This window comes from Mustela nivalis (genome assembly GCF_964662115.1).
Source record: "Mustela nivalis genome assembly, contig: HAP1_SCAFFOLD_112, whole genome shotgun sequence".
Lineage (NCBI taxonomy): Eukaryota > Metazoa > Chordata > Mammalia > Carnivora > Mustelidae > Mustela > Mustela nivalis.
Window position 1 is genome coordinate 1,088,732 of NW_028136504.1, and position 13,002 is coordinate 1,101,733.

The window sequence follows — 13,002 nt, forward strand, 5'->3', positions numbered from 1 at the left end:
ATTCTAAGAAACTTAGAGGAGGATGCCAAAACATTTTATGGGGAAACCATATAGGGTTAAAAGCATGCATTTCCAAAATTTAAAAACACTGAAAAAGAAATCCCCCTATAAGGACGACTGAGGGAACAAGATGAAGAAAAACCGAACTCCAAAGTTAACAGAAAAATTGAAATCATACATGTGATTATCAAAATTAAGGAAATACAAACAAACCAATAGGAAATGAATCAGGAGACCTCACACTTCAGTTTTCACAACACGAACAAACCACAGAAGCCATTACTGGGATAAAACAGGGAGACAAGCACACAGCTGCAAGTATGAAACCACATGACAACTCGGAGAAAGGAAAAAAGAAAAACCGAAGAGGCACATCCACACATTTATGCTAGCAAATCCAAGAACTGAGAGAAAAGGATAAATTCGCAGACACATAGGAACATCCAAGTTAGGTCAGTAATCCTACAAAATCTCAGCTCTAGTAGTGACGGAACCATTTGAAGCAGTAATCCAACCCCAGCCAACACACAGAAGGCCAGGTCAAGACATTTTCTTGAGCCACTCCTCTAGGTATTTAGTGAAGGCATTGTGATGTCCTCTCATCAAATCCAGAGATGGAAGAGGTGGGTAAACTCTAATTCACAAGAATAAAGACCCAATTCAAAAAAGGACATTTTAGGAAACCAATTCCATGTCATTTCAATAAAGGAAAGACAATAAACAATATAATTCTTTCCTTTTCTCCTGTGACTGCCTTTGGTTTAGAGAGGGCCATAATGTTTTCCTCTGAAATTATGTTGTTCTTGTTGCTGTTCTGTTGAGAAAGCCTGCCTATCATCCATCATCCGTTTTTGACAGAGTATTCAGGGATGCTTTAGTTGCATGTACGTCCAGTGCTCCTCTTAATATATTCCACAACTCCTGACTACCCATTAAGCAGTTCTCTTTTTGGTAAACCTCAGCTGGATTCTCAGAGTCCTGAGTCACTCCTGGTGGGTCTCCTTCTCTGACTTCTTGCCCGTCAGTATTCCCTTCCTTTTCCATTTCCCAACAGCAGGGCATGGGACATTCATGTCAAGGCAAGGTCCAGGGGTTCATTCACTTCGACGGCAGAGGAATACTGTGGTGCCGAAATGGACCCAAACTTCCTGATCCACTAGTCCTTGCAAAGGCATTGCGGCTCACTCCAAAAGTCTGCTCGAATGGGCCTTGCAAGCCGTCGGTATAGGCCGTCCCTTTCCTTCTGACTAAAGAGACTTGGTCCACATGTCTATACCCATTACCACAACAAGTACAGTTAACTAATAATGACAACGGTTTCGGTCCAGGCCTCTTCATTGAGAGTTAGCTCAGATGCAGAATATCACTCACCTCAAAGACTTTGCAAAGGTATTTAAGGGAAAGCCAGGTAGACAGAGGCCTCATCCCTTAGCCGCGTGTTTCAGAACACTAGGAGACGAGGCCACAGACAGCACCATATAGCGATGCCCTCACCTTTTACCTCCGAAAGGGACTTTCCGTACCTTAGTCATCACAGACGCATAGGCGAAAGACGCTGACAAAGTACGCTCTCACCCACAGGACGAGAAAACCCACGGAGAGCTATTCATACCCGCGAGGCCTCACCTTTTCTTGAAATATCTAGAAATTGTAGTGGAAAAGGACACCTTGCCATCTCCGGGGATATGTTGGCCTAAAGGAAGATATACTGAATGTCATTTTCCTTCCTCTATGTCTCCAGAAAGGGGAAGTTGGACATTAACCCACAAGACATCCTGAGTTCTTGATCAGGTTCAGAGGGCTCTTGTTCTGTCCTTCCCGGAGCTTCCTACTTAAAGCCATAGGACACCAAGGTCATGGGAGAGGGACAGCTGCTTCAGTGAAGCCAGCATCTGTGATGTCACAAAGCTTTGAGGTCATAGCAACCACTCCTCATCAACCCAGGCCTGATCACTACACTTGACTGGAGTAGTCATGGGTGGGCCAAGAGGACCCCAGGCCGTCCCAAACCTCTGGAGCTGCCTGGGTCTCTCACCAAGGCAGTTTGCGAAGCGAGTCGGTGTCACCTTCTCCATGGCCCAATTCATAGAGGAAAAAGGGATATTTTTCAAAATAAAAATTAGCGTATTTTTCAGAATATGATATAGTGTTATTCACTGAACTGAGGGAACAAATGTCAAAGTCTAACACAGTTTACAGAATGTTTTAACATAAATTGAAATTTAAATCTGACCAAATTTCACAGTTTTAAGTAAAATGATAGCACTTTATATCCTTGAAAAGTGGTAAGTGACCCAAAACATGGCTTAGAAAAACAAATTTAACACTACACTAGTCTGAGATGGTTAAGTTATGGTACAACTTGCCATTGTGTATCATCAAATGGTATATTTTTTTCTTTTGGGCTTGTCATTATATTTTATTTTAGCCATTCTGGTAAGTGTGTAGTGATATCTCAGTGTCATTTTAATTGCATTTCCTTGATGTCTAATTATGTCAAAATATATTACTTTGATGTTTAATGCTCTGAGCTTTCTCAGTTCAAGACCATGAAGCCACTTAGGAAAAATACAGTTGCAGAGGCACTCATAGACCAACTCTTATTTCAAAATAAGAAGAAACATTACTACCCATTCCAACAAAAATTAGATTTGTTATGCAGCAGGGATTTTATAAATTACCTGACACAACTTATATAGTAAGATGAAATGGGACAGGCGGCTTCTTGCAGCTATATACAACATCATTTTAATTTCAATTTTCAGTATAATTTTTCCAAGGTATACACAGAATATATATTTAATGTAAATTGTGAACATTTTAAACTCTGTATATGGAAATTAGTCAATTTTAAGTTTATAACAATCAAAATTAACGGAAGTTTATTTTAAATTAGTTAGCTTTCTCTGCATTGCAAGACAGAATAATCAAGAATTGGTAAGAAAAAAGTAATCTCTGTAAAATTACCAGGGGTGCATTATAAAGTGTTCGGTAACCGATCAAACTCACAATTTGGATTGAATGGCAAGTGATTTTTAAAATCTGGAACTCATTGTCAATTTTTTTTCTTCATTGTGTCTTAATAAATTACTTTCTTCATTTGCATGGAAGTGAAGAAAAATGCATGACATTTCATCTCAACACTAACACCTTTAACTGGCAACTCTGAATGTACTTTACAGCAGTGTAACAAAGTAAAGATCAATGATGTTTCATGAAATATTTGTTATAATTCTCAAGGAGATAGGGAGTTTGTGCAAAAATGCAAATCACTTTGCGACTAAACACATTGTTTATTTCAGCTAATTTTAAGAAAATATGCTGAGAATCTCTCAAAAAAGGAAGCAATGATTTAGGTTTGCCTTCAAACTCCTTATCTAATCCTGAACCAACAGCACATAGTTCAAAGAGCAACTAATTTGAGTAGCTCCAATTTACACATTTCCTAACAATGCTTAATTTAGTGGAATTTCTGTCCAATTATGTTAATTTGATGTAATGAAAGACAAAAGTTCAAAAAGATCATCCTTAATTTATATAGATGCCAAACTCTGCATTTTCTGAATGACGCCCAGGAACGTATTTTCAAAACAAACAAACAATGCCAGAACCACTATTAGGTCATCTCTAGGCAGAAAGTGACTCAGAGCTTACATTACTCTCTCCCTGAAAGTATACTGTAGGCACTGAAACTACTACCCTGAGTCTGTGCTATCAAATTCCTTAAGTTAGAAAGTTTTAAAACCCGTCTGTGTGGGAGTATTTCATTTACAGATAGAGATTTGGTTGTTTATACATTTTCATACTTGATTTTTAGGGTGTAATAACTATGTTTTAAAATTCATGGTGGTTTTGAATACTGTTGGATAATTGAGCTAAAATGGTATATCCATTCCTCCTAAGAAACAGAAATTATAGAAAGGTAGTGCTTTTCAAATCTGACATCTTTGAGTCATTGCAGTTTCATATAAATGCAATAGGAAAAGTGTCATTCATGTTTATGATATTTTCTATAAATAAATTAGAATGTACTGGAGGCCTGATATAAAGTGGGATGCCTAAACTTCAGTAAGATCTTGTTTTCAATTCAAAATAAATTTTATTTTTTATTTTTTTATAATGTCCCTCAATTTCAGATAAGCACCCCCATAAGGTCCACTCCGTTTTTTTTAAGATTTTATTTATTTTATTTGACAGATAGAGATCACAAGTAGGCAGAAAGGCAGGCAGAGAGATAGGGAAGAGGAAGCAGGCTCCCTGCTAGGCAGAGAGCCCGATGCGGGGCTCGATCCCAGGACCCTGGGATCATGACCTGAGCCAAAGGCAGAGGCTTTAATCCACTGAGCCACCCAGGCGCCCCCAAAATAAATTTTAAATTGAATTATGCACCTCTAAGTTCAGAGACAATAAACATCAACCAACACAATTAATAAGTTCTATTTCTTGAAATTTCGGGAACATTGATAGTCTCATCTCCTGGAAGAACAACAGCTAAAATTTTTGGTCATGGATTCCTGCTAAAATATCACTTTCCCAAAGAAAATTAATGTTAGGAATTTTCATTGATTGTTATTGATCATGAAGAATATAACAACCACGATAAAAAGAGTAGGAAAAACATGATATCTCATCTGTAAGGGCATGTGGAAAGTAGGAAATGCTAATAAAAATAACTACCATTATTTCCTAAGTTAACATAATATAACAGAACAAAAATATTTCAAAACAATGTTTTCTTTTTTTTAAATTTTATTTATTTATTTGACAGAGAGAGATCACAAGTAGGCAGAGAGGCAGGCAGAGAGAGAGGAAGAAGCAGGCACCCTGCTGAGCAGAGAGCCCAATGTGGGACTCAATCCCAGGACTCTGAGATTATGACCTGAGCCGAAGGCAGCGGCTTAACCCACTGAGCCACCCAGGCGCCCCCATAACAATATTTTCTAGGCTCATTCTGATAACTCTTTTCTACATTCAAATTTAAAGGTTGAGGCATGTGATATATATTACACAAAAAACATCCCAAGGCATTCGTTAAAAAAAAAAAACTCTTAATAAAGAACAAATCCAAAGGAATTTCTTTTCTAATTTAATTAACAAATTATGAATTGACTTACCTATTTTATCACAGTGTATCAGGCACCAATAATATTTTTTAATCGTCACACCTGATGCAATAGTTACCATCTTTCAAACATACTGATCACGAACAAGCAAATAAACAAGAGCACCGTAGCTTAAGATCTACCTGCATAAATATAGGCTACTTCAGACAATCTCTTCACCACAACATAGCAATGAATAGAAATCATACATGCTCTGTATGGACATACAGATGAGATAGAATGGGATGATGTTAATATATGCAGAATCTTTATTAATTACATTGTAAACCATAATATGGAAAAACAGAATACAATTTTAGAAATACCCAGGTCACCATCATTGTTTTATTTTTATATGTGTAGATAAGGAGTTTAATAAACAATGCATGACTATTCAACTCCTTATATTTTGAAAATTTTAGCAAAAGTAACAAACCTAGCACCTAGAAAATTGTACCTATCTGCAATATACAGCTTTGCCAGCATGGTAGAAGAAAAGCAAAACAAAATAAGTAAGAAAAGTTTAACATTTCACAAGAGATTTGCTTTTATTTTTTTATTTTTTAATTTTTATTTTTCATTTATTATTTACTTCTATTTTCTACTTTATTTTAATGAAAATGTCATGACCATAACATAAGAGCAGAATTAAACCAACATGAGAAATTATTTTTTCATAAGTTAAAATAAACTAGCTTGGTGATTAATTCAAAATTATATTACAAACTTCAGTGTTCTTGCAGTAAGTATCACTGCATAAACAAATCAGTCAGGAGTCATAAACTAATGATGATTCTAAATGTTATTTAGAGAGACATTCTGTTCTTAATATATTTCAAATATTCTACACAAGGCAAAGTGGATCCAAGTAATCTGTAGGCAAAATAAGATTTTAGAGAAGTATATATTTCCAGCAGTATTTATAAAATATTACCTTTATGTAAGGCATCATCCTGGACTTTGTGGAAAACACACAAAGGAGTAAGAAGTGGCCCTTCAAGAAACATATACAATATCAAGGTTTAACATGAAGCAGCATGTCTTCTCTAATTAAAAAAAAAAAAAACATTGTACCAACTGACTTTACTGAAACTTTATATTTATTGCTCTCATTTTAGGTCATAGTGTCCTTCTGCATGCAGGCTGCTATAACGGACATGATATAGACTTAATAGCTTATAAAGAACAGGAATTTATTTCTCACAGTTCTAGAACGGAGAAGTTCAAGATTAAGGAATGGGCAGATCCAGGGAGAGCCCACTTCCTCATAGATGGCTATCTTCTCACTGTAAACGTACATGATGAATGAATCAAGAGAACTCTCTGGGGTCTCCTTTAAAAGGACTGTAATCCCACTTATGACCTAATCACCTCCCAAAGGCCCCTAAGTTTTAATACTATCACTTCCAGAGTTAGATTCCATAATATGATTTTGGGAGACATAAACATTCACACCATAGTATATATAAACAAAAAAAGACACAAAAACAACAAACAAAAAAATTATTTTAACTACCTATTATTTTCAACTACATAAACTTTTAATTTGTTTCTATATAATATTAAATAACTCATTTGAGTGATTCACTTATATCCAATGCATCTGAGTGCAATTAAATTTGCTTACCCAGCATATCTAGAAGCATATTTCTTCAGACTATCCCATTCCCCACCTTACAGGATTTACCACAATTAGAAGACATGGGATAGAGGATAGATAGATAGATGTATACATAAACACACTTGTACATACCCATATGCATATTTTTTCCTGTTAATGATACTCATGCAAATAAAATTTAAGCTCAAGGAAACCTGTCTTGTGTGTTACTTAATATCCAGTTTTTAGTCAACATCCAAAAACAAATAATCCAATAAAACCATGGATAGAAGACATGAACAAGTGTTTCCCCAAAGAACACATTCAAATGTTCAGTAGATACATGAAAAGATGTCCATCATCATGTATCATCAGGAAATTGCAAAGCAAAACTATAAAGAGATACCACCTCAAACCTGTCAGAATGGCTAAAATCAACACTACAAGAAACAAAAGGTGTTGGAGAGGATGTGAAAAAGTAACACTTGTGGGGGCTGCCTGGGTGGCTCAGTGGGTTAAGCCTCTGCCTTCAGCTCAGGTCATGATCTCAGGGTCCTGGGATCAAGTCCCACATCAGGCTCTCTGCCAGGCATGGAGCCTGCTCCCTCCTCTCTCTCTCTCTACTTGTGATCTCTCTCTGTCAAATGAATAAAATCTTAAAAAAAAAAGAAAAAGTAACAATTGTGAACTGTTGGTGGTGATGCAAACTGATACAGCCATATTTGAAAACAGTATGGAATTTCCATAAAATTTAAAAATAGAAGTCCTTTGTGATCCAACAATCCTGTTGGTGTGTATTTACCCAATGAATATAAGAAAACTTATTCAAAGGGATGCTAGCACCCCTATGTTTATAGCAGCATTATTTATAAAGCTAAGATATGGAAAGCGCCCAAGTATCCATCAATTGATGAATAAATAAAGAATAAGTGGTATGTATATACAATGGAATATTATTCTGCCATAAAAAAGACTGAAATCTTGCCATTTGCAATAACATGGTTGGAACTAGACAGTATAATGCTAAAAGTGAAATAAGTCAGTCAGAGAAAGACAAATACCTTTACTCATATATGGAATAAAAGAAACAAAACAAACAAGCAAAGGGGCAATAATAAGACATAGAAAGAGAAACAAAGCAAGAAACAGACATTTCATTAAGGAGAACAAACTGATGGTTACTTGACGGGATCTGAAAGGAGTGATGGATTAAATAAGTGATGGGGTTAATTAGAGCACTTGTCATGATGAGCACTGAGTGCTATATGTTATATTGTACACATGAAACTAATACAACCATATATGTTAACTAACTGGATTTCAAATGAACATTTTTTAAAATCCCAGTTTTTAGCTCACATTCTGGCTTACAAAAGGGATTTAGTCAGGAATTTGGAGATTAGTTAATGAACAAATAAGGGGTGAACAGGCAGTTGTTAGATAAAATTACTATCCTTTCTGGCATGATCTTATACCTTTTATCTAGAATTATTTTTAGCACTTTAGACTCTTCCTATTTTATTTTGAGTCATTAAACAAAAATTTCCTCAAAGGACCTTAGACTCCATCCAATTTGAGCAACAGTGTGAGAGAGGAAATGGTGTCCAGGAGGAAAAAAAAAAGATGAAACTACTTTTGCTTACTAGTGAATGCATAGTTCTTCCACAGAAGAAGCTCTAAATGGTCAGGGCTCCAGCTTTATATGTGTTCAGTCATATGTTCAGAAGTAGGTAACACTATCAAAAAATATAAAGCATCTGAGATTATTTTCCCTTATTTGAAAGCTGGTGTATGAGTCTGCCATAGTTTCTTGGGTGTTGATAGAAGACGCAGACTCATGGTTCAGAAATAATATAGTTTAATATTCACAGCAATAGAGGTAGCCAGAATATTAACAGTATTTGTGTGTGTGTGTGTGTGTGTGTGTGTGTGTGTCTGTGTGTGTGTAGGGGTGGGAGTTATATATCAGTTCTGAGCCTCAGTTCCCACAAGAAGAATCAAAACAGAGGCAGATAATATTTGCAAACACAACAGGTTAAGTTAAAAAAAAGATACTATTTCTGTCTTCTAAGTCTATTCAATACAACCATCTTCAAAGGATGGCCTAGAACAAATAATAAATGCAGAAATGTAAGCAACCAATTGAAAAGTGTCTCCCAAGAAACACACTTTGAGAGTCTTCATTTGACAAAAATACTATAGGATATTACATGGATCAGGTGCATTGAATACTGGAAGGTTAAAATTACAAGGGACCAAATATTTTTAAGCAGTTCTGGCATCCAGTAGAGTTCACATAGGTTTTATAAGATTGAGGAAAGAAGCCATCAAAACCTGGGCCCAGGGGCACCTGGGTAGCTCAGTGGGTTAAGCCTCTGCCTTCGGCTCAGGCCATGATCTCAGGGTCCTGGGATCGAGCTCTGCATCAGGCTCTCTGTTCAGCAGGGAGCCTGCTTCCCAACCCCCCCCCCCCGCCTCTTTGCCTACTTGTGGTCTCTGTCTGTCAAATAAATAAATAAAATCTTAAAACAAAACAAAACAAAACAAAAATCCTGGGCCCAATTTTCCCAAAAGTATGATTCTGATTCTAGTCTCTATGATGTTATCCCTTGAAGACAATGTCTCTAATTGAGTTGAATTAGTTTACTAAAGAGCATACCCTCATTTGTTGTAGGAGATGAACAATATGCAAGAGGCAAAATGCCACATGGAAGCCACCTGGTCTTCAGTGGAATATAGAATCAGTTCCTTTGGGATGAATTTGTTCCACATTTGACTTCCCACTTAAGGGAAAATAAGAGTGCCTTCTAATAGATTTTAAATAGAAATGACAATGGAAGCTTATACAAGATTATAAAATGGGAAATTTCATTTAGATAAGCAATCATTTCAAAGTCATCTTCTTAATATTACAGACTCTTCACATAATCATAATTTTATTTTGGTATTATATGGTAATTTCAAATATAGTAAATATAAGGAATTTACCTCTGTAATTATAGCGAGTCTGGTCGTAGTTTAATGGCAACAAAACTTCAATTTAGAAGTATGGTCTACCAATTATTAATACATTTGGAAATGGTGTGTCATCTTCACTCCACTTGTCTCACTAAAACAGTGAGCCAAAAAAAGTAGGTCCAAGCTGTTTACTATGGTCAAAATGGGTTGCTTTTGCACTTGGTAAAGAAGCAGTCATATTTTGGAAGAAGAAACTGAGGCTATTAATATTTTCAACTTATTTTCAGAAAAGGAAAGAAAGGATAATCTAAGCTAAAGCCAAAATCTTACACAAGGTGGCTGGAGAATGATCTTTTCCCAGATAAAGGGTTTTTCAACTTAGCCATGTTAGGAGGAAGAAGAGATGAGACATTGTGGACTTGACTAACGTTTGTACACTGTTCAAAAAGTTTTCAAAATAATGTGTATTATTTTTCTTCTTTTAGTTGAGACAAAAAAAGCAAACAAACAAACAAACAAAAACACTAATGAGCTTACTCTTAAAAGGAGGTAAACAAGAAACTAGCAAAGATTGAGTGTTAGGTATTGTCCCCCTCCTTTTTTTTTTAATTCTGTTATGCTAGTTACCATACAATACATCATTAGTTTTTGAAGTAGTGTTCCATGATTCATTGTTTGTGTAAAACACCCAGTGCCCCATGCAATATGTGCCCTCCTTAATACCCATCACCATGCTCACCCATCCCCACATCCTTCTCATCTTTAAAACCCTCAGTTTGTTTCTTGGAGTCCATAGTTTTTCATGTTTCATTTCCCCCTCCAATACCCCCACTTCATTTTTCCTTTCCTTCTCCTAATGTCCTCCATGCTATTCCTTAGGTTCCACAAAGAAGTGAAACCATATGATGATTGACTTTCACTGCTTGACTTATTTTACTTAACATAATCTCCTACAGTCCCATCCATGTTGATGCAAAAGTTGGGTATTCATCCTTTCTGATGGCTGAGTGATATTCCATTGTATCCTTGGATCACATCTTCTTTATCCGTTTGTCTGTTGTAGGGGATCTTGGCTCTTTCAACAGAATGGCTATAGTGGACATTGCTGCTATGAACACTGGGGTGCATATGGCCCTTCTTTCCAGTAAACTAGAGCTAGCGTATGACCCAGCGATTGCACTACTGAGTATTGACCTCAAAGATACAGATGTAGTGAAAAGAATTAGGTATTGTTAAAGCACAAATGCAGGGGATAGAAGATATGGTACAGAAGAGGGAAGGGCGACCATATGGCAGAGTAGAATAAAGTAGCTCAGGAAGAAATTAGTCATATCCAGATATTGTAAGGCATGTGGGGTTGGCAGGGAGAGCATGAGAAATCATGAGAGAAGAGAGAGAAAATGGACCAGGCAGGAGAGGTTTATAACATTTTAACATCTAAGGTAAGCATATGCAAAGCAGAATAGGGAAAGAAATAAAAGTTTTTATAAGACTCAATACATAAGGAATAACGTGGAGGACACTGGGAGATGGAGAGAAGTGTGCTGGGGGAAATCGGAGGGAGAGACAAACCATGAGAGACTGTGGACTCTGAGAAACAAACTGAGGGTCTTGAAGAGGAGGGTGGCAGGTGGTTGGGTGAGCCCAGTGGTGGGTATTAAGGAGGGAATTTATTACATGAAGCACTGGGTGTGGTGCATAAACAATGAATTTTGGATCCCTGAAAATAAACTAAAAGAAAAAAAAGACTGACTACAGACATGGACCTCAGTGTAACACAGATATGGAACTCACTGTAATACCAGCCACTTCCCACCGACACACACAGACTATGATAATAATAAATAATAATGCAATTAAGAAAATTGCCTGCCAAATAATTTTTCCTCTTTTTTATTTTTATGATTATTATTTTTATTTTATTTTTAAAGTTTTTATTTAAATTGTAGTTAGTTAAAATAAGGTTAATATTACTTTCAGGTGTACAATATAGTGATCAACACTGCCATACAATGGCTTAAATAAAAAAATGAAAAAAAATTTTTTTAAAGATTTTATTTTTAAATAAAACCTCTACACCCAAGGTGGATTTCAAACGTACAACCCCACGATCAAGATTTACATATTTTACTGACTGTTCCAGCCAGGCACCCCAACAAATAAAAATTTTATAAAATTGTTGAGTTTGTGAAAGTCTCATTTGCTTAGTCAGTTAAGTGTCTGCCTTTGGCTCAGATCAGGATCTCAAGAGTCCTGGGATCGAGCCCCATATTGCTCATGCTCTCTCTCTCTCTCTCTCTGGCTTTTGCTCTTAAATAAATAAATAAAATATTTTTAAAAAAATTGTTGAATTTGTTTAACTAGTTTTAAACTAGTAGACAGAGATGAAGATAAAGTATGATGTAATGGCACGGAAAAATACAACTTACACGTTTAAAAAAAAAATGTGCAATGCAAGTTACCTCACTTCTTTTATCACCACACTGGAACTTTCCCTACTGAGTTGTTGTAATGTAAGGACCTATTTTATATTTTTATATTTTAGCAAGAGGCTTTCATTGAGGTTAACCCTTAAACTGTCCTTGCTCCCCTTCCCCCAGGGGATTCACTTAAAAACAAGTCCTGGTAATCAGCTCCAGGTAACAAAGCCCATATACAAAAGTGGGTCAGGCCAGGTGGAGACATCAATCAGCGGGAGGGGGGGCGGTGTTTGCATATTGTCTCCCTAGATACTAAGGAGTATGCCCCACTCCTCCACCCTTTGGGAACCTTTTTGGCACCAATCCTAATCAAGGTGTAATAGGCTGGGTCAAATGTCTATACTAGGGTAAATTGAACCTCAATTGGTCATCTAGCCTCACTGTGCAGTTTCCTGTGTGTGTTAAAATCTCATTGGTCACCTGTGCGTGGCCAGGCCTGACTGCATGGCCTTTGCCCTTAAAAGCTAGACTGTGAAACAGCAAAGGGTTGCCTTCTCTCATAAGATGTGTGGCCCCGAACGTTTGTTTAGATTCTTGATGCTTGGCATGAAATAAAGCTTTGCTTGACCTTTGCTTTACATCAGTCTCGCTCCTTTAATCATAGACCCATTATTGGGGCATAACAGTATTAATCTTAAAGTTATAAGTCCACAATGCATCCATCATCCATTCTACCCCTTAACATTCCCCTTTGGACAGACCCATGATCTAGAACAAGCCTTATTTTATAGTGCCTTGTAGGAGATTTTTGCTGCTTCCTAAATTGCCTACTTTCCTCTCACCATTACCACGGAAATTGGGTCCACTGAAACAAAGGTGTAGTGTAAGAAATTAAGACTTCCATAAATCTCTTTAAATAATA